At 34.2% G+C, this 24,230-nt stretch overlaps 1 pseudogene; it reads right to left on the reverse strand.

Annotated features, from left to right (window-relative positions):
- Positions 1–3,730: 3,730 nt before the first annotated feature.
- Positions 3,731–11,912, reverse strand: LOC110223559 (small ribosomal subunit protein uS19 pseudogene; annotated as a pseudogene).
- Between the last annotated feature and the right edge of the window lie 12,318 nt (positions 11,913–24,230).

Below are 24,230 nucleotides of genomic sequence, written 5' to 3' on the forward strand. Positions count from 1 at the left end.
ATTTAAAGAATCCACAGATCACTTCCTGAAAAAGACCCCAAAATGCAAACTCCAAAGAATTCTGTAGCCAAATTCCAGAATTTTCAGGTCAAAGAAAAGTACTGCAAGTGGCCAAAAAGAAACAATACAAATATCAAGAAACCGCAGTCAGGATTATACAGGATTTAGCAACTTCTACATTAAAGGATCAGAGGGCTTGGAATATGACATTCTGGAAGGCAAAGGAGCTTGGATTACAACCAAGAATTAACTACCCAGAAAAGCTGAGCATAATATTTCAGGGGAAAAGATGGATATTCAATGAAATAGAGGGCTTTGAAACTCTCCTAATGAAAAGACCAGAGCTGAACAGAAATCTCAATCTTGAAATACAAGACTCAAGTGAAGCATAAAAAAGTAAACAGGAAAGAAAAAAAAAGCATTTTTCAATAAGATTTAATGTGTTTTCCCTATACAGGAAGATCCTTGTAACTCTTGAGAATCATATCTTTATTAGGGCAGCTAAAGGAGTATACATAGAAAGAGGCCATCAGTATAAGTTGCTTTTGATTTGATGATAGAAAAAAATTAAGGAGTGAAAAAATGGCTGTCCTGGGAGAAGAGGAAAGGGAGAGGCAGAATAGAGTAAATTATATCACATGAAGAGGAACAAAAAAACCTATTATAGTAGAGAAAAAGAAGGGATGGGGTGAGCATTGTTTGAACCTTATTCTCATTGGATTTGGCCCAAAGAGGGATTAATATACACATTCAGTTGGGTATAGAAATTGATCTTACCTTACAGGGAAGTAGGAGGGGAAAGGGGAAAGAAGAGGAAAAGGGAGGGTCTCATAGAAGGGAGAGTTGAAGGGAAAAACATAAATAGGAAGGGTAGAGAGAAAGAAAAGAGGTGGGCTGTTAGAATGGAGGGCAAATTGAGGGAGGCAGTGATCAGAAGCAAAAATCTGGTGAAGAAGGACAGGCTGAAAGGAGAGAGAAAAGTATAAAGGGGGGGTGAGGAAATGGGATGGGGGGAAATGCAGAGTTAGTAATCATAAGTGTGAATGTGAATGGAATGAGCTCTCACATGAAATGGAAGCAGACAGCAGAGTGGATTAATTACCAGAATCCTATGATATGTTGTTTACAAGAAACACATCAAAATGTTATAAAAATAAAAGGGCATGTAAGCTATTTCAAAGGAAAAATTATTGACATAGAAAACAGTTCATGGGCAAAAATAAGAACCATTGATTTAGCTGAACACCATGACCCAAAAAGGCAAAACATCTTATTTTTTTTCTGAATAGTATTTTATTTTTCTTCCAATTACAAGTAAAGATAGATTTCAACATTCTACTGAGGAGTGACTTTTGTTCATATATATTGAAGTCAGTAACATGTATTTTGGAAATTGAGATTAATCAGATACTACAAATATTTCCCCCTCAGTTAACAGTTTCTCTTCTAATTTTAACTTCATTTCCTTTGTGCATGAGCTTTCCAGTTTCATGTAAACAAAATTTTGTATTTTTATCTTCTATTATCTCTGCTACTGCTTACTTGGTTAAGAACTCTTTGACTCTCTATAGTTACAAAACATATCTCTCTTCCTGCTCCTCTAATTTGTTTACAATGAGAAATTCACACACACACATATGTATATATAGCTATACATACATACCTACATATATAAGTATATGTGTGTGTATGCATGTATATATATGTATATATAATTTATCTATTTCAAGATTTAAAGCTTATAGTGAAATATTATGTGACATATTGGTCTAAATTTAATTTCTTTGAGACTGCTTTAACATTTTCTTAGCAATTTTTCTTGAATAATGAGCCCTTATACCCTTGGTAAGGTTATTTGGGTTCATAGAACATTATGTTCCTACTCCACAATTTCTTTATTCCTTATCTTCTGTACTTAATATTTCCCATTGCAAAACATTTTTTCAGCTTTAAATCAGAATGAAATTATTTTAATTTTACTGCTTTGTAGTATAGTTTGAGATACAATAAAGCTAGGCACTTTTATTTTCAACTTTTTCTTTATTTCCCATAACAATTATGACTTTTTCTTAATTCAGATAAATTACATTATTTTGTCTGGAGCTGGCCAAAGTAGCAGTGCAGATAGGATCAGATAGTTGAGAGGTTTCCAGAGCAGGGCAGCCTAATAGTAGAAAGATGGGCACTGGCATGGGCAGGGGCAAAAGGGAGACCTACAGTAGTCCACTGTTTAGTGTAATATAGAACATTAATTGACCTCTCCATATTATTTACAATTAAATACCCAGTGAATTTTGTATAACTCCTCAACAAGGAGATTTGGAGGTGCATGTGATACCATTATTGCAAGGTGGTTTATTTCTGTTAACAATAGAAAGGTAAAAGTTTCCACCAAGCCCCCATTAAAGGGAGACCAAAGAGGCCTCTCACTGGATAAAGATTTCATGTCACTTCCACAATAAAATGTAATTCCCAGGGTTGAGAATGTCCTAGATGATTGGCCAAAGAAAAACAAGTTGATGGTGGTTCAGCACAATTCTCCCTGATCAATGATGGATTGTCATCATCTTTGCCATTATTCTGGTACTCTTAGACCTACTCCTAATTATGATCACCTCTTTATATTGAGACCCTTTCTGACCTGGAAAAAAAAATTAGCATCATCCACCACATGGATCTGATCTTTTAAATCTATTAATCCTTCCAAAGGTAGCAAAGAGGCAGATTTTGGGAGAACGGTGGAAGAGTGAAGAACAGAGTAGTGAGCAAATCCAGGGATTTAAATTATGGTAAATGATCTCCCATTTTCATTCATTACTTCATGTAATTGTTAACATTTTTGTTAATATCTACAAGATAGTGCTTCACTGAATTTTTCTTGGTGAGACAGGAGGTTCTAATATTTTGCCATAGTTTAGAGGTATTTGGGCTCAGCTAAAATTATTGCCTAGCATACTGCTATACACTTTTGGAAAGAACTGAAATCCATGCTGTACCAATAACCTTGGTCCATTGTGGGCCACTTTCTTAGGAAGATTCCAACTCCAGCTGCCAGACTATTAACTACTCACACTCATTTTACATGACTTAATTTTACTCCAAAGGTAAACTCTTTAAAACCCTTGTTTTTCTACATCACCATAGCTAATGTTATAGGAAAGGGAAGAGAAAGATATCCCCCCTAAGAGGTAGAAAAGAAAAGGTAAAGAGCAAAGTCAATAGTCTACTGATATAGAGAGGGGCCAACTTTATAAAGAATAGGGATAGGGCTGATAGCTATGTGGGTATTCTGGGTTGGCTCTAATGACATAGGACTGTCTTTGATACTTTAGGTTTGATCTTGGAATAAAAGGAAACATTCACAGGTTATGCAAAAGGTAACAAAAGGATATTCATTTAGCCACAGTGAGAAAATACATTGAAGACACCCAGGCTGATTTATCAGAGTGAACATCTCTTGAGTTGCCCATCATAATCTGCCAAGCATCATAAAATCCCTGAACTTTATTTTCTGATTACCTGAGTAGAAAACAGTTACAAAGGGTTTTGGACCACAAGAGGCACAACAGTTCACTTTGACTTCTCCTTCTTGGTTTGTCTGGTGAGAGAAAATGGTATAACTGGTCTTCTCTCCTCTGAAATCAACGTATAGTCCTGTAAAACAGAAATGAATTTTTTGCCTCTGCACTGTTTTTTAATAAGCTTCTTATTTTTATTGTTAGGATCCAGGTTACTGGAGAGGGATGAAATGAGAGGAGTGGGTGGCTCTAATACCCGGCCAGCCATGTTTCACAGGCTTGTAGGTGATAGAGAATTTGCCCAGGTAGTGTCTAATCATCTCAGGTTTAATTCCTACCTGACTGAAGGTCTTGCCATTATAGACGTCCACCATACTTCCCACCATCTCTGGCAGAATGATTATGTCCCGAAGGTGTGTCTTTACAACCTCAGGTTTTTCCATGGGGTGTGCCTCCTTCTTGGCCTTCCTCAGGAGCTTCCGGAGGGAATGCTGTTTGCACTGTAGACCCCTGTTGATTCACTGCCCGCCGCTGTCAAGCACTGTACAAATGCATGAGCTGTTCATAGGACATGTCCAGCAGCTGATCCAGGTCCACTCCATGGCAGGTGAACTTCCAGAAGGTTCAGTTCTTCTTCTGTTCCACTTCTGCCACCTTGTCTGCTGTCAGGAAAAGACCGCTCCCCTCTGCTTTTGTTCATATTTTAATTTTATTTCCATATTATATGAAGAAATTAGAGACTACATAACATTGTTTCAATTTTGCTGTCATCTCAGCATTAATGGATGCACTAAGGAACCAGGAATGACTTTCAAGAGAAAATACCCTGCTGAGATAAGGATTCATCTGGCAGTGGTGCCAAATACTACCTTGGTTAGACTAATTCTGTGTAGGAACTGAACTAAGATTCAGTGCAACTCACAAGATAAGTAGATTGTATAAGAGAAAGGTTTGCCCCTGAGGTATTGGTAGAAATGTTTGTTCTTGACACATTATTGAAGTAAATACCCTACAGTAAAATTTAACTGATGGTAATTGGTTAAGTGGAACTAAGGAAATACTCATCTAAACCTAGCCATGGTGCAAATGTTAGGTACAAGAGTGTAAAATAATAGAGAATATTATTGTTCAGTCATTTCAGTCATGTCTAACTTTGTGACATCCTTTGGGGTTTTCTTGACAGAGATATTGGAGTGATTTACCATTTCCTTCTCCACCTTATTTTGTAGATAAGGAAACTGAGACAAACAGATGAAGTGGCATGCCCAGAGTTGCATAGCTGCTAAGTGTCTGAGGACAGATGTGAATTCAGTAAGATGAGTCTTCCTGACTCCAGGCCTGGTGCTTTATCCCCTGAACCACCTAGCAGCTCCCATGGAAAACACGGGTTTAAGAAAATGAAAAATTCCATGTGAATAAAGTTTGAATGAACCATTTTACCTATAAAATTTGCCTTGAACTACCCATCTACTATACAATTTGAGACAAGATTAAAACACACACACACACACACACACACACACACACACATACATACCTGATTCCGAAATGGTATTGATCCATACCTCTGGAAAAATCTTGTGATCTTAATACTTGATATTTGTAGCTGATTTTTCATTTATATAGATTTAGGCAGAGGTACTATATTCAAAGTGGTTAAATGTAGCCTAGGAGATTGGATGGATAGATAGATAGATAGATAGATAGATAGATAGATAGATAGATAGATAGACAGATAGATAGATAAATAGACAGATATACATAGTTGGGCATATATATGTATATGTATATTATGTACGTGTATATGGCTGTGTATGTGTGTGTGTTTTGTTAGCTCTCTGTTTCTGTTGTCATCACAGTGTCAATCTCTAACTCGGTATCTTTCTATATAATCTATATTTGTATTAAGTAAAAGCATGTGATAAGTGTTTAATATTTGTAGTTTAATATATAATATTTGTGTCTAATATACAAAATAGCATGCTCAACGGTATAGTTTCTCATCAAGTATATCAGATGTAGTGATATATATCTATATAAGTGTTATACCAGGCATAATATACTAAATGTAAAGGAGTTTAAGTCACAAATTCCATGAGGTAAGATCAATCAATCATTCAACAGGAATTTATTCAGGAATTACGCTAGATTACGGGGATACAATGGAAAAATATCTCTTCTCAAGGATCACATGATCTATCAAATATTCTATTGAATCATTTTCTCCAAGTATTTAGCAGGGCATTCTTTACTCAGAAAACATTTATTTTTAATATAAAAGGGGAACATCAGTAAGTGTTATCAAAAATGTAATAGCAGAGATAATATTTTCGTCTGGGATAATCATAAGACTTCATGGATGAAATGGTACTTGAGTGGCATCTTAAAAGAAAGGAAGAGGTTTGAGGAGTTAACTACAAGCCTAGGAGAGGAAAATAGGAGGGAAACTAAAAAAAGATACAGCACAGGGAACAGGCAAGTCAAATAAATAAGGAGGACTGTACCCCAAATAAGTTATAAAGGAATATTAGAGCTAAATTGTGAAATAATTTAAATTCTGGGCTAAGCAATTTAGTTCTCTTTTAGGTAGGTGAGGAGGATGTCTATGCTTAAAATTTCTAAATAGAGAAGTAGAATGATCTAGAAATGGAAATGAAGATTATCCGGACAGTCATGGTTATGAAGGATAAACTGGGGAGGACAGCTTCTGAATATCACAAAAACAGTTAAGATGATTTTATAATATTCTCTTCAAAATTATTGAAGCTAGAGTGATTGAAGTGGAAATGGACAGAGAGCAAGTATGTGAACGCTATTACAGAAGTATAGTTGAAAGGATTGATAACTAATTTTTTTTTTTTTAATGTGGAGAGATAGAAAAATGAGATGGCTCTAAGCTTTCAAGGCTGGGTTACCAGGAAGATAGATGCGATGTTTCAAGACATAGATGAATTGGAGAGGGTACCAGGTTTTAGAAGGAAGCTAATGCATTTGTAGATTCTATAAAACATCAGTGAGGGAACAAGATGGCATAATGTATAGAGTGCCAGACTAAGAAGAAGAAAGATTTGAGTGGAAAATGAACCTTTGACAATTCCTAACTATGTTACTCTGGGAAAAGAACTTTAATCCCTTTAGGCTTCATTTTTTTTTAAGTGGAACAATTATAGTATCTACCTAATCAATTTTTGTGAAGATCAAAGAAGATATTTGCTATTTTTTTCTTCTGTTGTGTTTGGTTTCCTCTTTCTGGTGGTTTATTCTATTAGTTCTAATTCTTAAAACATCACTAATGTGAAAATATGTTTAATAGGAATATATATATGTACAGTCTATGTCAGATTGTGTGCTGTCTTGGGGAGGGAGGCATTAAGGGAGGGGGAGAAAAATTTAAAACTCAAAAGCTTATGGAAATGATTGTTGATAATTCAAAATAAATTAATTTTTAAAAAGGAGATAAAATACGTGAAACTATTTGAAAATGTTAAGGTGCTATAGTAATATTAGCTACTATCATCATCTTCATCATCATGAAGATGTATCCAATAGACAAGCATAGAGACTAGATTGGAACTTTGGGTTTTCCCAGATTGATTCTAAATATACAATATTGTGAGTAGGTTACATAAAACAATATCTGAAGCCAAAGAAGAGAGTAAGATTGAAAATAATATACATATATATATACATATATGTGTGTATTATATATATATATATAAAATTGAAGACAATAGGGACAAGGACAGGGCTAATTCTTTAGAATTTAGGGGTGGGAAGGAGGGAGGAAGTGAAAAGAATAAGCATTTATATAATGCTTACTCTATATGCTAAGCCCTGTGCAAAGCACTTTACAAATATCCCATTTGATCTTCATGACAATATTGAGAAGTAGTTGCTATTATTACTCCCATTTGGCATCTGAGGAAAATGAGGCAAACAGAGGTTAAGTGACTTGCTGTGGTTTACATATCTGGTAAGAGTCTGATGCTGGATTTGATCTTAAAAGACAGCAAAAGAGCAAGCCATTCAATCCCTATTAATTAATCTATTTATAATTCCTACATTTGTATTAAGCAACTATTCTGTTGCAAGTACCACAAAAACAAAAGGCCCTTTCCTCAAGGTAATTACATTCTACCAAGAGAGACAGGATATACACATGTAAGTATAACCAGTGTCTCAAGGGTCATTTACATAATCTTTCCTCATTGGTGGAAACTGTTTATTCCATACCCTGAGCCTGCCTATAAGAAAGGCGGATTTAGTGAAAACTAGACAGAAAAAGATATCTTGAGAAAAGATCCATGGTTCCAAACTTTCTTCATGTTCCTGAAGGGATAAAAGGATGATAGAAAGAATACAACACATAGAGAAGTTGAGATTTTGATCAGGTCTCTGTTCCCAGCCAACTATACTAGAGACTTTAGGGAATTTCCACTGGGGTGGGATCTGTAACATTCTCTTGTTTGAGTCAAGCTAAAAACCTCATTGACTCTGTATATTGTCTGGTAGATATCCTCCTTGGTATACTTTTTTTTTTAAGGAAACCAATCATATAAAAAAAATAGTTATTGGGACAGCTAGGTGGTGCAGCAGACAAAGCACTAGACCTGGAGTCAGGAGGATCTGAGTTCAAATCTGGCCTCAGACATTTGCACTAGCTGTAGGACCCTGGCCAAGTCACCTAACTCCAATTGCCTCCAAAACAAAACAAAAAAGAAGAAGAAGAAGAAGAAGAAGAAGAAAGAAGAAGAAGAAGAAGAAGAAGAAGAAGAAAAGAAATATAGCTATCAAATGCATATTTGGCCAAGTCACCTAACTCCAATTGACTCCAAAACAAAACAAAAAGAAGAAAAGAAATATAGCTATCAAATGCATATTTTTAAGTTTAAGAACCTCAGGTTAAGAATCCATGATACAGCCAATCTCCATCCCTCCCACACACTTAATAGTATTTAATTTTTTTCCCAATTACATGTACAGGTAGTTTTCAACATTCACTTTCATGAGATTTTGAGTTCCATTTTTCCCCTCTTTCTTCTCCTCCCGCTTCCACTCTCCCTTCCCCAAGACAGCAAGAAATTTGATACAGGCTATACACATACAACCATACTAAACATATTTCCACATTCATCATATTGTGAAAGAAGAATCAGAACAAAAGGGAAAAAACACAAGAGAGAAAAAAAGTGAAAATAGTATGTTCGATCTGCATTCAGAATCCATAGTTCTTTCTCTGGATGAGGATAGCATTTTTATGTGAGTCTTTGGGAATTTTCTTAAATCTTTGTATTGCTGAGAAGAGCTAAGTCAATCACAGTTGATCATTGCACAATGTTGCCATTATTGTGTACAATGATCTTCTAGTTCTACTCCCTTTGCTCAGCGTAAGTTCGTGTAAATCTTTCTAAGCTTTTTTTACTGAAATTTGCCTACTGATCATTTCTTATAGAACAATAGTATTTCATTATATCCACATACAATAACTAATTCAGCCATTCCCTGATTGAAAGGAATTCCTTCAATTTTAAATTCTTTGCCACCACAAAAAAAAAGGGCTGCTATAAATATTTTTGTACATGTGGGTCTTTTTCCCTTTTTTATGATCTGTTTTGGATACAGACCTGGTAGTGGTATTGCTGGGTCAAAGGGTATGCATAGTTTTATAGCCCTTTGGGCATAGTTCCAAATTGCTCTCCAGAATGGTTGGATCAGTTCACAACTCCACCAACGATGCATCAGTGTTTCAATTTCCCTACATTCTCTCCAATATTTATCATTTCCTTTTGTGTCATATTAGTCAATCTGACAGGTGTGAGGTGGTATCTCAGAGTTGTTTTAATTTGCATTTGTCTAATGAATAGTGATTTCAAGCATTTTTTTTCATATGACTATAGATAGCTTTAATTTTTTCATCTGAAAACTGCCTGCTCATATCCTTGGACCATTTATCAATTGGAGAATGGCTTGTATTCCTACAAATTTGACCCAATTCTCTATATATTTTAGAAATGAGGCTTTTACCTGAAACACTGACTGTAAAAAGCTGTTGCCCAGTTTTCTGCTTTCTTTTCAATCTTGGTTGCATTGGCTTTGTTTGTGCAAAAGCTTTCTAGCTACACTTTCCCTCATTTCTCTTGGTTATCTTTTTTGATAAATGGATATATTTGTTATTTGCTATGTATGTTTATTGTGGAACTGGGTTCTAATGGGAAAGAAGTCAATCCTTGAACATATAACTTATGGCACTTTTTCCCATCTAGGAATAACAAACAAGAGAACAGCTTAAAACTAAAAATTATTTCCCCTAGATTAGCAATATTTAAGGGAAAAGATAGATATAAAATTCTAGCCAAATACCCCTTTTCTCTAAGGAGAGCAAGGTGGCTAGTTTCTGGTCCCAAACTCCTGCTTCCCTTTCTGGAAGGAATCTGTTTCTTTTAGAGAAGAGTAGAGGAAGGAGACTCAAGAGATATCTTTTCTTGCCTCTCTGCAAGCCACATTTGGACAGACACACATAGCCTACACAGGTATAAGTATATAAAAAATAAATAATTAAATAAAAATATTCAAGATAATTTGGGGAGATCAATACTCACATTTACAGTACCAGGGAAGATCTAGTACAGGAGATTGTGTTTGAGCTGAAGAATTTTAAGTAAATTAGGGATTCTAAGAGACAGGTGCAAGGAAGGAGTGAGTTATGGCATTGGGAAGAGCTTGTGCAAAAGAACAGGCATAGGAGATAAGTAAAACATTATATACAAATATGTGTGTGTGTTTTATATGATCTGTGGAAAAACAAACTTCAATTATCTGTGATATCATCAGTGTCATTCCAGACTACAACAGCTAACACTTTAACAGCCTTAGTAAAACATCTTCACGGGTTCCTAAGGAAAATAAAATATTGCTGCTGCTGCTGCTGCTGCTGCTACTACTACTACTAATCTGGTAGAAAATCTGGTGATAAGATATAATATAGATAAAAATAAGCATAATGATACAATAAAGTATAATAGTTCTTTGTGTCAGTTTTACTTGACATTTTATTTTTTTATCCAACAGAACTTTTTATCCAATTTTTTATCCAATTAGTACTACAATTTGATGAAAGTCTTTCTAATTTAATGAAGAAATTGTTTCTTCTAAGTTAACATAACAATTCCTCATGAAGCAACTCACTGGATGCCTTTGAATTAGTAGAGAAATCCTTGGGGGATTACCTGAGGCAAAAAGAAATTAATAACTTGCCTAGTGTGACATACCTAGCAAGAATCAGACACAGAAGACTTGGATCCAAGTTTTCCTGACTCTTGAGGCCAAAGCTATAGTGTGGTTATAGCCACTATGCAATGCTACCTCTTACTCAGCTTTAGTAGCTTGAAATGACACTGAGAGTTTTGGAAATACTAAGTATAAAAATGTAATTAGATAAGTAGATGGATGGCTAGATGATAGACATATACATAGATGTGTAATGAGATATAATGTGCATGTGCATATACATATATATATATATAAAACACACACATCTAAAGACATAATAATAATAATAACAACAACAACAATACAATATAGATAGCTTACTTACAGCAAAAATTGTATAAACCTACCAATTTTTCTTTGTATCTTGGAAGAATTTTCTGAACTCTTTTGTTCAGAACCCTAGTGGGTTCAATGCTAAATCATAAAGACTTAAGTAAAAATTCTGCCTCTGACATTTAATGGACATCTGTGTGATGCTGGGCCTGTCATTTTCTGCTGTGTTATTCAATTCAGGAATATCTTACAGCCAACTCAAGCTGGCAAATGCTTCAAATCAGGGCTCAGTTTGTTATTTTACTGCTTGTTTAGACTTAATAAAGTGAAAGAGGAAATGTTAATAACATAAAATAAACTCGTCTGTCATGCCTCTCATTTTCCCCCAGAAAGCCAGTTGTTAAACATTTACCAGAATCCCCATGGCTCTAAAGTTCAGTTCCTTCTTTCTTTTTAAAGTTTAAACAAAAAGTTTATTTAAAGAACAAAGTGACTGACTTAAAGGGAAAACTATGTAGGATTAATTTCTTTATAGTAATTTATCCCTACTGAGACAGAGATTGCCCTACATGTAACAGCTAGGTACAAAAAAAGTTATAAAATTGTCCTTGGTTTTACAATAATAGAAGAAAAACATTGAAATTATCCAATCAAACAAGGTATGCAAAGATCTTTTTTGTGGGTTTTGGTTTTTTGTTGTTGTTAGTGAAAGCAAAATAACTTACTGGAATATAAAGATAAAAGTTGAATGAGCATGCCACTAATGGAGAAAAGGGATATTTTCACAGAACCAGTTTGTTTTTTCCCCTCCCCATCTCTGCTTGATGTTGATCTAAACATACCATCGGCCATGTAGTTAAAAAATATATATATGAGAGGCAGCTAGGTGTCGGAGTGCATAGAGCACTGGCCCTAGAGTCAGGAGCACCTGAGTTCAAGTCTGTGCTGAGACAGATATGCATTATTCCTATGCACATACCCTAGTTACTATATGTATAGTAAAGTACTATATGTACAATAAAGGAATGGGGAATGGAATAAAAGAAGAGAGAAAACTATACGCAGGAGTCAGGTTGTGAATGAACCAAATCATGATTTTCTAATTGTAAATGTATGGATTTCCTTGGGAGCTCAGTTCTGGAGTTGCATGTTCCCTTTTTAGTAAGCTCCTCCTGTCTGCTACTGGATGTATCTTCATCCTCCATTTACAATGTCTGTTTCATTCTGCCCATTGATGGGCACACGTTGCCCATCAAATCGGAATCTAATCTGCCTCATTGACACACCCTGTCGTTCACAATAGGCTTTCATTAGTTTACTAAGTAGTGTGTGCCTCTTAAACTTAAATTGCACCACCGAATCATCTTGCCCTGCCACCTCCAAGTTACTGTGGTCGTTGTTTTCAGTCTTGACTCCTTCCTTTGGCTTTTCTCTCCCGTGGCGAAACCGGGGGTATCCTCAGGCTCCGCTTCACAAAAGAGGCACCAGGATGGTCTGCTTCAAGGGAAAGGAAGTGCGGGGATGGGGTGGAGGTGGGAGAGAAGCAGCCTCTGCAGAAGCAGGAGAAGGAGGAAGATGATGGTGGTAATGGTGAAAAAGAGCGGGAGGAGGAGAAGGAGTTCTCAGTTCTTTCTTGCACTGAAAATGAGAGGATTGGACTAGATAGCCCGTATGATTACATAATTCTAAATCTATATCAATGATTAAGTCTTCAGGAATCCTTACAAGAGGAATATGAAGATCTGTTACATTACTATATAGTCATATATCTTTTTTGTTCCAAAATGATATCATACAACCTAATAAATCACTTTAAATCTAGGTTCAGAAATTAATACCATTAAGGAGTTTGATAAATTAAACCTCAAGTCCTCAGTAAACAGGATGGTGTCAAGAGTTCTGAAAGTATTCCTGCATATGTATCTATATCTATGTTTATAAGTGTAAAAAGTGTTTAAGTATTTACTCTGTGTAACTACAATTAATGGTATGTAAATTACATGCACAATACATCGTTTATTCAAGGTATAAAGAGACAAAAAGTACTGTAATAAACCTATTTACATGACATAGAAAAATTATTCGATCTGTTTTGACTAGTATATTCAGAAAAGTTTTCCCAAAAGAAGAGGAATTTATTACTAATTAATAAATGCCTGAAATGATCTTTCTAAAAATCATGTTTGTACAGTGATATCACATGAAAATGCATTATCCTCAAATCTCACTAGATGGAGCTATTTATCAAGCATACTAACTTTTGCTTTGCTTCAACTTTGTGATTTGGAAGACATTTTAACATCACTTTACTACATTTATTACTACAAAACAGGGTGCTTGCATTGCATGACTCAGATTTTTTTTGCCACGCTTATGAACATTGTTTATAGAAAGACATAATTAAAATAACTGATGAAGGTGCTAAATGGAAAATCACAGAAGCTATCATAATATGCTTGCTGGTATTATTTAATGTTGCTTACGAACTTATCAAATTGGTTATGGTTTATGTTAAGTGAAAAGTGCCATCTTCTATCCATGATGGCTGATTAAGGAGTGATTCATAAAGTCCATGTGAATTTTGTTCTTTAATATATGGGGAAATTATTCATCTACCTTAATTGCTCATAGAAAATGAATCTTATAGACTATAAAAACAATCCAAACACAATCTTGAATCTCTACCTAGTATTTCCTGTTATATGAAATCAAGTTTATTGTAATATCTAAAAGTATAGGTCAAATGTAAAACTTCAGAAAATAACAAAACTATTAACATTAAACACTGAATAGAGACTTCTGGCAATGTGCCTCAGTTTTTTTTTTTAATCTGCACATCATTTCAACTTAGCAACATTAACTCAAAATTTAAAATTAAAATGTATCTTCAAGTGCAATTACTAGAATAATCTTCTAATCAATAGTCAAAGAGGCTTATTCATGAAATATTAAAGAATTTGACAAAATGAAACAGTACCTGTTTTGATTTTGGAGAATTTCCTGGATTATGATCATTTGCATTTAACTTTTCATATGTGAACATTCATTTAATTTTGAATGCTCTGAAGATTTAAGTCGCATTGTTCTTACCTTGATGATTATTTCACTTTCCCACATATGGTTCATTGACAGTCAACAAGCATCTCATGAATGAATATCTCATGTTTTATATTTTACAGGTTCTGTGATTTCAGCAAGGTAGATTCTTAACCATCAATGCAGATTTCAACCTATTCAAATACTATAAGTCATTCAATTGATGAAAAAAAACATTAATTTAACACTCATTATATGATGGGCATTATGGTAAACACCACTGGGGATACAAAGAACTGAAAAAGAATAAAAGGACCCTGGGGGGAGAAAATATGTAAATAATAATAACGTACATGCAAGATACATATAATGTCATTTGAAGTAATGTGAGAAGAAAGGCATTTGGAGTGGATTAGGAAGAGAAGACTGGGAGAGGCCTCAAGAAAAGGGACAATTTATGCTCCATCTTTACAGAAGCTAGGGAAACCAGCAGGGGGAACTAAGGAGGGTGAGCTTTCCAGACATAGTCCACAGAAGGGAAATCATCTAAAAGTCATGAGTTCTGGACTTGGGCAACAGAGAGATATATTGAAGGGCAGCAAGATGACAGGTACTGCAGGTCTTAAAATGAGCAGAGATTAGTAAAGTATGAGAACATTGGAAGTGGAAAAAAGGGTTTGGTTGTGAAAAGCTTTCTTTTTTTAATTAATTTATTTATTTTTAGTTTACAATATTCACTTCCATAAGAGTTTGAGTTTTAAATTTTCTCCCCCTTCCACGTTTCTCTCCCCCAAAAAGATAGCATTCAATCTGATATAGGTTCTACTTATACATTCATGTTAAGAATATTTTCCCAGTAGTCAAAATGTAAAGAACAATTAGAATAAATGGGGGAACCATGAGAACAAAGCAATAAAACAACACAACAAAGGAAAAGGAGAGCAAATAGTATGCTTCCATATACATTCAGACTCCATAGCTCTTTCTTTGGATGTAGATTGCAATTTGCATCATGAGTCTTTCAGAGTTGTCTTATATTCTTGCATTGCTGTGTAGAGCCAAGTCTATCAAAGTTAGTTATCCCACAATGTGGCTGTTACTGTGTACAGTGTTCTCCTGGTTCTGCTCATTTCACTCTGCATCAGGTCATGTCTTTCTAGTCTGCCTGCTCATCATTTCTTATAGCAAAATAGTATTCCATTATATTCATACCCCACAACTTGTTCAGCCATTCCCCAATTGATGGACATCCCCTCAAATTCCAATTCTTTTCCACCACAAAAATTGCTGCTAGAAATATTTGTGTACATGTGGGCCTTTTTCCTGTTTTTATAATCTCTTTAGGATAGAGACCTAGAAATAGTATTGCTAGGCCAAAGGGTATGCAAAATTTTATAGCCCTTTGGGGCAAAGTTCCAAATGGCTTTCCAAAATGATTGAATCATTTCACAACTCCATCAACAATGCATTAGTTTTTCAATTTTCCCACATCTTCTCCAGCATTTATCATTGTCCTGTTTTCTCATGTTAGCCATTTTGATAGGTGTGATATGGTACCTCAGAGTAATTATGATTTGCATTTTTCTAATCAAAAATAATTCCCAACATTTTTTTTCACATGACTATAGATAGCTTTAGTTTCCTCCTCTGAAAACTGCCTGCTCATGTCATTTAACCATTTATCAATTGAGGAATGACTTGTATTCTTATAAATTTGAATCAGTTCTGTATATATTTTAGAAATGAGGTCTTTATCAAAGACACTGATTGTAAAAATTCTTTCCCAGTTTTCTGCTTTCCTTCTAATCCTGGATGCATTGGCTTTGTGCAAAAACTTTTCCATTTAATGTAATCAGAGCCATCCATTTCACATTTAATAATGTTCTCTATCTACTGTTTGGTCATAAATTATTCCCTTCTCCATAGATAGGATAGGCAAACTATTCCTTGCTGTTTTAGTTTGTTTTTAGTACCAGTCTTTATATCTAAATCTTATACCCATTTTGAATTTATCTTGTTATAGGGTATAAGATGTTGTCCTATGCCCATTTTATGCCATACTATTTTTCAGTTTTCCCGGCAGTTTTTGTTAAATAGATGTCTTATCCCAGAAGCTGGAGTTTTGGGATTTGTCAAATAGTAGATTACTATAGTCATTGACTGTTGTGTCTTGCATACCTAACCTATTCCACTGATCCACCATGCTATTTCTTAGCCAGTACCAAGTAGTCTTGATGATTGCTGTTTTACAACACAGTTTAAGATCTGGTACAGGTAGACCACCTTCCCTTGAATTTCTTTTCATTAGTTACCTTGATATTCTGGACTTTTTGTTCTTCCAAGTGAATTTTGTCATTTTTTTCCTAATTCTATAAAATAATTTTTTCGTAGTTTGATTGGTATGGCACTGAATAAATTAATTTGGGTAGAATTGTCATTTTTATTATATTAGCTCAGCAAACCCATAAGCAACTGATATTTTTTCCCCATTTACTTAGATCTCACTGTATTTGTGTGAAAAGTATTTTGTAATTATGATCACAGAGTTCCTTATTTTGTTTTGGCAGGTAGACTCCCAAATTTTTTATGGTGTCTACAGTAATTTTAAATGGAATTTCTCTTTCTATCTCTTGCTGCTGGGCTTTGTTAGTGATATATAGAGATTCTGATGATTTGTGACGGTTTTATAGCTTGCAACTTTGCTAAATTTGTTTTTTTATTTCAAGGATTTTTTTTTACTTGATTCTCTAGAATTTTCTAAATATATCATCATAACATCTGGAAACAGTGATAACTTTGTTTCTTCTTTTCCTATTCTAATTTCCTCAATTTCTTTTTCTTCTCTAATTGCTACAGCTAACATTTCTGGCACAATACTGAGTAACAGTGATAATAATGGACATCCTTGTTTTCCCCCCTCCTGCTCCCAATTTTATTGGAAATGCTTCCAGCTTATCCCCATTACATATAATGTTTGCTAATGGGTTTTGGTAGGTGCTATCTATTATTTTAAGGAAAAGTCCATTTATTCCTTTACTCACTAGTGTTTTTAATAGGAATGGGTATTGTATTTGATCAAATGCTTTTTCCACATCTATAGATATAATCATATAATTTCTGTTAGTTTTGTTGTTGTTATGGTCAATTATGCTGATAGTTCTCCTGATATTGAACTGGTCCTGCATTCCTGGTACAAATCCTACCTCATCAAAGTGAATTATCCTCGAGATAAGTTGCTGTAATCTCTTTGCTAATATTTGACTTATATTTTTAGCATCTATATTCATTAGGGAAATTGGTCCATAATTCTTTTTCTCTGTTTTGGCTCTTCCTGCTTTAGGGATCAGTACTGTATTTGCATCATAAGAAGAATTTGATAGTACTCCTTCTTCCCCTATTTTCCCAAAAAGTTTATGTAGTATTGGAATTACTTGTTCTCTGAGTGTTTGATAGAGTTCATTCATAAATCCATTTGGTCCTGGAGATTTTTATCTCAGGGAGTTCATTGATGGCTTCTTCAATATCTTTTTTTGTGAAATGTGTTTAAATATTTTGTTTCCTCTTCCATTAATCTGTGCAATTTATACATATGTGTGTATGTATATATATATATATATATATATATATATATATATATATATATATATATTCATCTGTTTCACTAAGATTATCACATTTATTGGCATACTGTTGGTCCAAATAGCTTCTAATTATTGTTTTGATTTCCTTTTCATTGGTGTTGAATTCAACCTCTTCATTTTTGATACTGGCAATTTGATTTCCTTCTTTTTTTAACCAAATTAATCAAAGATTTATCTGTTTTATTGGGTTTTTTTTCATAAAACCAGTTCTTGATTTTATTTATTAGTTGAATAGTTTTATTAATTTTAACTTTATTAATCTCTCCTTTGGTTTTCAGAATTTCTAATTTGGTTTTTAATTGGGGACTTTCAATTTGTTCTTTTTCTAACTTTTTTAGTTGCATACCTCATTTATTGATCTCCTTTTCCCCTATTTTATTCATGTAAGCATTTAGACCTATAAAACTTCCCCTAAGCACTGATTTCACTGCATCTGCATCCCATATGTTTGGTGTGTTGTCTCATTAATGTCATTCTCTTGGATGAAGTTACTGATTGTTTCTGTGATTTGTTGCTTGACCCACTCATTCTTTAGGATTAAATTATTTAGTTTCTAATTAAATTTTAGTCTATCTTTCCATGGCCCTTTATTACATGTAATTTTTATTGTATCATAATCTGGAAAGGGTGCATTTAATATTTCTGCCTTTCTGCACTGCATTGTGAGGTTTTTATGCCCTAGTACATGGCCATTTTTGTGTAAGTGCCATGTACTACCAAGAAAAAGTTATATTCCTTTCTGTCCCATTCAATTTTCTCCAATGGTCAACTGTATATAACTTTTCTAAAATTCTATTTACCTCCTTAACTTCTTTCTTGTTTATTTTGTGGTTAGATTTATCTACTTCAGAGAGGGTGAGGTTGAGGTCCCCTACTAGTATAATTTTGTTTTCTATTTCTTCCTGTAACTCCCTTAACTTTTCCTTTAAGAATTTGGATGCTATATCATTTGGTGCATATATATTTAATAATGATATTACTTCATTATCTATGGTACCTTTTAGCGGGATGCGGTTTCCTTCCTTATTTCTTTTAATTAGATCTATTTTTGCTTTTGTTTTTGCTGAAATGAGCATTGCTACTCCTGCTTTTTTTTTTTTCACTTCAGCAGAAGCATAATATATTCTGCTCCAGCCTTTTACCTTTACTCCCTGGGTATCCATCTGCTTCAAATGTGTTTCTTGTAATCAACATATTGTAGGATTATGGTTTTGAATTTACTGTATCATCTTCCATTTTATGGGAGAGTTCATCCCATTCACATTCACAGTTATGAATACTATCTGTACCTTCCTCTCCAGACTATTTTTCCCCATATATATGCTTTTTTCTCTCCTTTCTCTCTTTCCCTCCTCACTTGAGTTTTTGCTTTTGATCACCACCTTCCTCAGTCTTCTCTCCCTTCTATTACCTCCCTCCTTTTTCTTCCCTCTTTCTCTCTCTTCTATTTACCCCCTCCCTTTTCTTTTCCCTTTCTCCTCCTACTTCCTATAGGGTAATTTAGATTTCCATACCTAATTATGTTATTTCGTCTTTGAAGCAAATTTGAGGGGAGTAAGGTTCAAATAATGCTCATCTTCTCTCTTCTTTCCCTCTACTGTGTTAGGTTTTTGTGGCCTGTTCGTGTGATGTGATATCTTTGTCTTCCTCTTTCTTTCCTCTTCTCCTAGTACAATCTGTTTTCATCCCTTCATTAGATTTTTTACCATCTCACCAAAATCAACTTATAACTATGCCCTCTGTTGAAGTATGCACCATTTTACATGACATAATAACATTACAGTTCTGAAGATCTGCAAGTGTCATCTTCCCTGTGGGTATTTAAACAGTTTGTCCTTATTAATAAATTGTTGTTTTTTGTTATCTTCTTCTGTCCTATTTATCTTTTTATGCCTCTGTTGTGTCTTGTATTTGGAGGACAAATTTTCTGTTGATCTCTGGTCTTTTCTTCAGGAAGGTTTGGAAGTCCCCTAATTCATTGAATGTCCTTCTCTTCTCCTGAAGATTGTGCTCATTTTCACTGGGTAGTTGATTCTTGGTTGTAATCCAAGCTCCTTTGTCTTATGGAATATTGTATTCCACACCCTCCAATCCTCTAATGTAGAAGCTGCAAGGTTCTGCATAATCCTGACTGTAGTTCCATGATATTTAAATTGTTTCTTTCTGACTACTTGAAGCATTTTCTCTTTGATCTGGTAATTTTGAAATTTGTCTACAATATTCCTTAGTGTTTTCAATTTGGGACCTCTTTCAAGAGGTGATGGGTGGATTCTTTTCATGACTAATTTGCCCTCCAGTTCTAGGACCTCAGGGCAGTTTTCTTTGATGATTTCCTGAAGGATGTTGCCCAGGCTTTTATTTTTTCATCATAGATTTCAAGTAGACAAATAATTTTTAAATTGTCTTTCCTGAATCTATTTTCCAGGTCGGTTTTGACCAATCAGGTATTTCACATTTTCTCCAGATTTTTCATTCTTTTGTTTCTATTTGACTGATTCTTATGCTGTCTTTCACTTGCCCCATTCTAATTTTTTTTAATTTTATTAATTTATTTTGATTTATCAACAATCACTTCCATATGCTTTTGAGTTGAAAATTTTTCTCCCCCTTCCTACCCCCCAACCTCCCCAAAACAGCACAATCTAATATAGGATTTACATTTACGTTCCCATTAAACATATTTTCACATTACTAAAGTTGTAAGTAAAAATTAAAACCAATAGGAGGAATCATCAGAAATATGAAACAAAACTCAACAAAAGGTAAAAATAAGTGATAGCGATTCGACTTCCATAGTTCTTTGGATGTGGACAGCATTTTCCATCCTGAGGCCTCTGGAGATGTCTTAGATCCTTGTAATGCTGAGAAGGGTTCAGTTTAACAATATTAGTCATCGCATAACGTAGGCTGTTATTGTGTGCAAAGTCTTCTTGGTTCTGCTCACTTCAATCAGCATCAGACTATATAAGTCTTTCCAGGTTTTTCTGAAGTCAGCCTGTTCATCATCTCTTATAGCACAACAGTATTCCATTACATTCATATACCACAACTTGTTCAGCCATTCCCCAATTGATGGACATCCTCTCAATTTCCAATTCTTTGCCACCACTAAAAGAGCTGCTATGAATATTTTTGTACATGTGGGTCCTTTTCCCATTTGTTTGATCTCTTTGGGATATAGCCCTAGAAGTGCTATTGCTGGATCAAAGGGTATGCACATTTTTGTAGCCCTTTGGGCATAGTTCCAAATTGTTCTCCAAAATGGTTGGATCATTTCACAACTCCACCAACAATGTATTAGTGTTCCAATTTTCCCACATCTTCTCCAACATTTATCATTTTCCTGTTTTGTCATGTTGGCCAATCTGATAGGTGTGATGTGGTACCTCAGAGTTGTTTTGATTTGCATTTCTCTAATCAATAACATTTAGAGCATTTTTTCATATGACTATAGATGGCTTTAATTTCTTCATCTGAGAACTGTCTGTTCATATCCTTTGACCATTTATCAATTGGGGAATGGCTTGTGTTCTTATAAATTTGTCTTAATTCTCTATATATTTTAGAAATGAGGCCTTTATCAGAGAGACTGGTTGTAAAAATTCTTTCCCAATTTTCTACCTTCCTTCTAATCTTAGTTGCATTGGCTTTGTTTGTGCAAAAACTTTTCAATTTAATGTAATCAAAATTATCCATTTTGCTTTTCATAATGTTCTCTATCTCCTGTTTGGTCATGAATTCTTCTGTTCTCCATAGATCTGATAGGTAAACTATTCCTTGTTCTCCCAGTTTGCTTGTGGTATCAGCCTTTATATCTAAGTCATGAACCCATTTTGACTTTATATGGTGTGAGATTTGGGTCTATGCCTTAGTTTCTGCCATACTCTTTTCCAGTTTTCCCAGCAGTTTTTTTCAAAGAGTGGGTTCTTATCCCAGAAGCTGGGGTCTTTGGGTTTATCAAATAATAGATTACTATAGTCATTGACTACTGTGTCTTGCATATTTAACCTATTCCACTGATCCACCTCCCTATTTCTTAGCCAGTACCAAGCAGTTTTGATGATTGCTGCTTTATAATACAATTTAAGATCTGGAATTGCTAGGCCACCTTCCCCTGCATTTCTTTTCATTAGTTCCTTTGATATTCTTGACCTTTTGTTTTTCCAAATGAATCTTGTTATTATTTTTTCTAACTCTATAAAATAACTTTTTGGTAGTTTGATTGGTATGGCACTGAATAAGTAAATTAGCTTAGGTAGGATTGTCATTTTTATTATATTAGCTCGGCCTACCCATGAGCAACTGATGTTTTTCCAATTATTTAGATCTGATTTTATTTGTGTGAAAAGTGTTTTGTAATTGTGTTCATAGAGTTCCTGGGTTTGTTTCAGGAGGTAGACTCCTAAATATTTTATAATGTCTACAATAAGTTTAAATGGAATTTCTCTTTCTATCTCTTGCTGTTGGGCTTTGTTGGTAATATATAGAAATGCTGATGATTTATGTGGGTTTATTTTATAGCCTGCAATTTTGCTAAAGTTGTTTATTATTTCAAGTAGTTTTTTACTTGATTCTCTAGGATTCTCTAAGTATATCATCATGTCATCTGCAAAGAGTGATAGCTTTGTTTCTTCTTTGCCTATTCTAATGCCTTCAATTTCTTTTTCTTCTCTTATTGCTAAAGCTAAGGTTTCCAGTACAATATTGAATAACAGTGGTGATAATGGACATCCTTGTTTCACCCCGATCTTATTGGAAATGCTTCTAGCCTGTCCCCATTACATATAATGCTTGCTGAAGGTTTTAGATATATGCTATTTATTATTTTAAGGAAGACTCCATTTATACCTATGCTTTCTAGTGTTTTTAATAGGAATGGGTGTTGTATTTTATCAAAAGCTTTTTCTGCATCTATTGAGATGATCATGTGGTTTCTGTTGGTTTTGTGTTGATATGCTCAATGATGCTGATAGTTTTCCTAATATTGAACCAACCCTGCATTCCTGGTATAAATCCTACCTGGTCATAGTGTATTATTCTTGTGATAAGTTGCTGCAATCTATTTGCTAGTATTTTGTTTAAAATTTTTGCATCTATATTCATTAGAGAAATTGGTCTATAATTTTCTTTCTCTATTTTGACTCTTCCTGGTTTAGGTATCAACACCATATTTGTATCATAAAAAGAATTTGGTAAGACTCCTTCTTCACCTATTTTCCCAAATAGTCTATATAGTATTGGAATTAATTGTTCTTTAAATGTTTGATAGAATTGCATGTAAATCCATCTGGCCCTGGAGATTTTTTCCTAGGGAGTTCATCAATGGCTTGTTCAATTTCTTTTTCTGAGATGGGGCTATTTAAGTATCTTACTTTCTCTTTGATTAATCTGGGCAATTTGTATTTTTGTAAATATGTACCCATTTCACTAAGATTGTCAATTTTGTTGGCACATAGTTTGGCAAAATAATTCCTAATTATTGTTTGAATTTCCTCTTCCTTGGTGGAAGCTTCACCCTTTTCATTCTTGATACTAGTAATTTGGTTTTCTTCTTTCTATTTTTTAATTAAATTAACCAAAAGTTTATCTATTTTATTGTTTTTTTCGTAAAACCAGCTCTTAGTTTTATTTATTAGTTCAATAGTTTTCTTAATTTCAATTTTATTAATTTTTCCTATGGTTTTCAATTTTTCTAATTTGTGTTTGAGAATTTTTAAGTGGTTCTTTCTCTAGTTTTTTCAGTTGTAGGCCCAATTCATTAATCTCCTGTTTTTCTATTTTATTTATTTAAGCATTCAGAGATATAAAAGCTCCCCTAAGAACTGCTTTCACTGCATCTCACAAGTTTTGGTATGTTGTCTCATTATTGTCATTCTCTTGAATGAAATTATTGATTGTTTCTATGATCTGTTGTTTGACCCAAACATTTTTTGGATTAGATTATTTGTTTTCCAATTATTTTTAGTCTATCTTTCCATGGCCTTTTATTACACATAATTTTTATTGCATCATGATCTGAAAAGGATGCATTTAATATTTCTGCCTTTCTGCATTGGATTGTGAGGTTTTTATGCCCTAGTACATGGTCAATTTTTATGTATGTGCCATGTACTGCTGAGGAAATAGTATATTCCTTTCTATCCCCATTCAGTTTTCTCCAGAGGTCTATCATGCCTAACTTTTCTAATGTTCTATTCACCTCCTTAACTTCTTTCTTGTTTATTTTGTGGCTAGACTTATCTAGTGCAGAGAGGGGGAGGTTCAGGTCCACCACTAGTATAGTTTTGCTGTCTATTTCTTCCTGTAACTACCTGAACTTCTGTAAGAATTTGGAAGCTATACCATTTGGTGCATATATATTTAGCAATGATATTACTTCATTGTCTATGGTGCCTTTTAGCAGGATGTAGTTTCCTTCCTTATCTCTTTTGATTAGATCTATTTTTGCTTTTGCTTTGTCTGAGATCAGGATTGCTACCCCTGCTTTTTTTAC

Source organism: Phascolarctos cinereus, unplaced genomic scaffold (genome assembly GCF_003287225.1).
Source record: "Phascolarctos cinereus isolate Bilbo 61053 unplaced genomic scaffold, phaCin_HiC Scaffold_7;HRSCAF=346, whole genome shotgun sequence".
NCBI classification, from domain to species: Eukaryota; Metazoa; Chordata; class Mammalia; order Diprotodontia; family Phascolarctidae; genus Phascolarctos; species Phascolarctos cinereus.